At 54.9% G+C, this 4,836-nt stretch overlaps 1 protein-coding gene across 1 annotated transcript in view; it reads left to right on the top strand.

Moving 5' to 3' along the window:
• LONP2 (lon peptidase 2, peroxisomal) overlaps nt 1–4,836 on the top strand; it is a 195,725-nt gene that overhangs the window by 178,319 nt on the left and 12,570 nt on the right. The gene's annotated exons all lie outside the window — the stretch shown is intronic.

Here is a 4,836-nt window from a genome sequence, read left to right as displayed (position 1 = left end):
CCTTCCTCCTTGCCACTTCCTCTAAAAATCAATGGAAAAAATATCCTTGGGTGAGGATTAACAGGAAAATAAAATTAGGAAGTCAGGTCCTTATACCTGCACAGGAGGGTCTCTGCTGCCAGGAGTTAACCAATCAGACGCGACCTCATCAGGCGGCGGCTGATAGGACGCAGCTGTCACACGGCCTGTACGCTGATGGCTCTGGACGGGGCGTCACAGGGACGGATGCTGTGCTGACCGCTGTCGTGTTTGTATTTGACTGTCTAGGCCCGTGGTCGGCAAACTGCGGCTCTCGAGCCACATGCGGCTCTTGGGCCCCTTGAGTGTGGCTCTTCCTAAGCCTTAGGAGTCCCCTAATTAAGTTAATAACAATGTACCTACCTATATAGTTTAAGTTTAAAAAATTTGGCTCTCAAAAGAAATTTCAATCGTTGTTCTGTTGATATTTGGCTCTGCTGACTAATGAGTTTGCTGACCACTGGTCTAGGGGAGCAGGTCAGGGCCCCTGGCTGACAGCCGGGGCTGCGTGTTAATCATTCTTGCGGCACACGGGTGAGAGTCTGCTCTAAGGCTCCGGCTCTGCAGGGCTCTGACGTGCCGGTTCTGGGCTTTCCTTCGGGGTCGGATTGCAGTGCAGTCTTTTGATGCCGACAGCTTAGAAGGCTGTTAGGACAGTACGCGCCGCGCATCCACGCTGCCCACGGAGACGGGGGCAGGTCTCTGTCCTCAGCAGAAATTGGTTTTCTCGCCCATTTTCTTTGATAGCAACATGATTTAAATGTCATTTAAATTATATAATGTGGAGCTGGTGATGGGAAAGAAGAGGAAGGGCTCTGTCACCGGAATTAACCAAAGGTGGACTTTTTTAGAACCCAGTTAACATCGTGGTTTGCTCCGTGGTCCCGTCTGTGGTTTACTCCATGGGCCTCTCCGTGGTTTACTCCGTGGTCCCGCTCCGTGGTCCGCTCCGTGGTCCGCTCCGTGGGCTGCCCAGACGAGCTCTGGCAGCGGGCCTCGGAGGCAGGACCTGGATGTCACTTGCTCTCCTGGCGAAGAGATGCGTTAGCTGCCCTGCCGTGCCACCGTCTTTCTGGAAAGGAACCCGGGCGTGTGGCTGAGGAGCCATGGCGGGTGGCGGGCTGGGGGTGGATGGACTTCCACCTCTTCCCTGTGTCTGTCCTGTTGCATGTAGCAGCACTGTCGGCAGAAACGTAGCCGTCCCCAGAGCCCTCCTGGGCCCAGCGTGGCTCCCCTGGCCTGGCCAGGCCCTGGTTCCTCCTCCCCACCCCCCTGGCGTTGGAGCGGGCAGTGCCCCAAGCGTGGGGTCCGGGAGGGGCCTTAGGCTCTGGTTGTTTGTCGCAGACTTAGTGGCCGCCGACCCCGCGTTCAGGGTGAGCGTGTGGGATCTGTGGGCGAGCCCTGCCCCGGGCTTTCCGGCTCCCGTTTCTTGCGAGCTCCTACCCATCGCTTCCGTTCCCAGGACGCGGCTGGCAGCTCTCGCAGCTATTAGCTTCTTTCTGTTCCTTTTGTTCTTGTGGGGTTTTCCTTTATTAAATTCCTTGTCATTTTAATAGGATTTGGAGAGGAAGCTTTAAGATAAACACATGTTCGGACCACCATTTTAACCATCAGTTTTGTAAAAGGGCCTGCGTGAGCGCAGCCTGTCCAGTGTGGGGGGGAGGAGGGGGGAAGAACTGTAAGCTTCCAGCTATAAGACGGCCATGGAAGCGTGATGTGCAGTGTGGGAACGTGGTTAACGTGATCACTGTGTGGGCTCTAGACTTACCAGGGGGACCACTTCGTCAGGTATAGAAATAATGTGCCCCTGGAACTAACATAATCCTGTGTCAACTATAATTGAAAATAAACGTCAGCCCGGCCGGTGTGGCTCAGTGGTTGAGCATCAGCTTATGAACCAGGAGGTCACGGTTCTTTGATGTGCAGTCAGGGCACAGACCCGGGCTCCATCCCCAGTGGGGGGCGCAGGAGGCAGCCGGTCCATGATTCTCTCTCATCATGGATGTTTCTCTCTCTTCCCCCCTCCCTTCCTCTCTGAAACCAATAAAAATATATTTAAATAAATAAATTTTAAAAATATTTCTGAGAGCCGGGAAGACAACGTAAGCATGGAGGCCCTGCTGCCGCTGCGTGTCCCTCGGGCCCGGTCCTCAGAAGCCCCCCTGTTCTCAGCACGCTCCCCTGCCCAGCCTCACGCCCCTGAGTGTGTCTTCCTGCTCTTGGCTGTGAAATGGTCCAGCGGAGTGTGAGGCGAGTGCGTCTAGTTAACGCGCCTTGAGGATGGCGTGCAGGGTTCTGATGGTGTGTTTTCGATGATGAACGTTCGGGGCTTTGCTGTGGCCGGAGACTGGGTCGCACGGGGCTCGCTGTTCACGCGGCCCATCAGCGTGCTCCGAACAGGGCCTGCGCTCACCGTGGCTATTTAAAGAGAACCCAGAAATATCCAGGAACTTAGGCGGCCTGCGAGCTGCGAGAACACGCGGGGTTTCCTGGTAACGTTTATTTGGTTATGTTTTCGAATCCATGATTCGCAGAAAAAATCCTAAGCGCTAGCGTAGTTAAGTGGGCTTGGGGGAGTCGGGACGCGACCGAGGCGTCCAGATGAGGAAGTCGTCAGGGTAACGCCTTGTCTCTGAGGACCGTGTGGTTTTCGTTTTGATTGGAAGCATGTGGCCTCCCGGCAGTTTCCCTGCTGTAAGGGCCCGCGAGCTGCTGTCAGTGACTCTGCCCGGTGCTCTGACCTCGTGCTTGACCTCAGCCGAGCCAGCGGAGGGTTCCGCAGAAAAGCCCCTCTCGGGGTTCCGTGCCAAAGCTCCGCGCTGGCTTAGTCACTGGACGTGTCCCCTCAAGAGATGAGCTGTCTAAGATCCCAGTATAAAATGAAGCGGTCGCTTTAGAAATGTCAGGCAGTGCATGCGGGAGTTATTTTTAATGATAAAAATGTTGCTAGACTTAGCCTGCCTGCCAGGAAGAGAAGTAACTTCAGGCCACAGACTTGGGGACAGGCGGGCGAGCGGTCCCTGGAGGAGCCCGGCCCGCGGGGCAGTGTGAACAGCCTGGCTCTGTGTCTCTGCGGTCTGAGCTGCTGTGAAGCAGCAGAGAACAGCGGCGCACAGGCGGGGGGGTAAGTGCGGGGGATGGCGAGCTGCGTTGGGGGACGAGTATTTACAGTTTGGGGCACTTCTGTAAACGCGGGGAGTACTTCATACCAGCAGCGCCGCTGGGTTCCTCTGTGTTGTTAGTGGATGCAGATCGCCCGGTCCTGGGCGTTCACTGGGTTGAGAGATGAGAGTGTGTGGCCGAGTTGTTGTTGTTGTTTTATCAATTTCAGAGAGGAAGGGAGAGGGAGAGAGAGAAACACCAATGTTGAGAGAGAATCATCGCTCGGCTGCCTCCTGCACGCCCCTCACTGGGGATGGAGCCCACAACCTGGGCCTGGGCCCTGACTGGGAATCGAGCTGGGACCTCCTGGTTCATGGGTCGATGCTCAGCCACTGAGCCACGCCCCTGCCGGTGTGGCTGAGTTTTGTTCTGCTCCTTCCCTGCCCACCCTGGGGCAGGACAGATGCTCTGCATCTCCCAGGCCGCACACCTGGATGCCTCCGGGGAGTCGGGCCCTGGGCCTGTGCTCAGGTGCTCGGGCACTTTCCTCGGAAAACATCCTCAGCAAAGGCTTTGTATTGTTTCTCAGGACACAGAGGGTCTCGGTTATTTTGTTTTTTTAAATATTTTTATTGATTTCAGAGAGGGAGAGAGTTAGAAACGACAATGATGAGAATCATGGATCAGCTGCCTCGGGCAGACCCCCCACTGGGGATTGAGCCCGTAATCCAGGCATGTGCCCTTGACCGGAATCGAACCTGGGACCCTTCAGTCCACAGGCTGACGCTCTATCCACTGAGCCACACCAGCCAGGGCCGTCTCGGATGTTTTTAAAATAATAGTATTTACTAGAGAAGCTACATTCAACTCGGTGACACTCAAGATGTTAGTTTCTTATTCTCAGAGAAGTCACCTGAAAATTTGGTCCAGAAAAGAGGACAGAATTAACGCAAATCTAACACTTACTCCTGAGATGTCTTACATGTCATAAGCAAGCTTTTCACGTGTCACTTAAAGCAGCACTGCGGCCCGGGCTTGCTGTGCGGGTCTCAGGACAACGAGGAACTCACAGCGCAAGCGGGCACGTGGGACAGTGAGTTCCCTGGCACCGCACAAGCGGGCACCAGCAGGGAGGGTCATCGGGGACCAGCTCGAGGGCTGGCTCTCACAGGTTTGTTGTGGGGTTTTTTTTGCTTATTTAAAAGAAGGTTTTTATACATTTCATTTTGATTAGTACAACCCCCGTTTCCAGGCGTTGACGTAGTTTGAGTCTAAGAAAGCCTTCGGTTTGGGTTAATGGTGGGGGAAGTGCCTGGGCTGCAGAAACGAGGGAGAGGAGCGGTGGGGGCCTCGGGGGGAAGCTCAGTGAGATCCACAGCGAAGGAAGGCCCTTTGGCAACAAGGGAAGTGGCCTTATTCTGTCAGCTTTCCGTGTGGGTTTTGTTGATGTTCTTGTTGGTTTTCTTTTGGGGCATAGGCGCCGTGTTCACTGTTTTTAGTTAAGCGAGGAAAATCGGTAATTTTGTGTTGCTTGCTTCCAGTTACATATAAAAGTCCTCCAACATTTTAACCCAAATCGCTTATCTTCCCTCCGGGCTGGAGTTAGAACAAAACAGAGCCGTTCGTGTGCGCCCCTGAACCCCCAACCGCAGGCCAGATGCGGGGCTGTTGGCTTTGGCCCGTCGCGCTGCCCAGAAGTCGGGCTGGCTTCCGAGG

This window comes from Myotis brandtii, unplaced genomic scaffold (genome assembly GCF_000412655.1).
Source record: "Myotis brandtii unplaced genomic scaffold, ASM41265v1 scaffold633, whole genome shotgun sequence".
NCBI classification, from domain to species: domain Eukaryota; kingdom Metazoa; phylum Chordata; class Mammalia; order Chiroptera; family Vespertilionidae; genus Myotis; species Myotis brandtii.
This window is presented reverse-complemented; position numbering and strand designations above follow the sequence as displayed.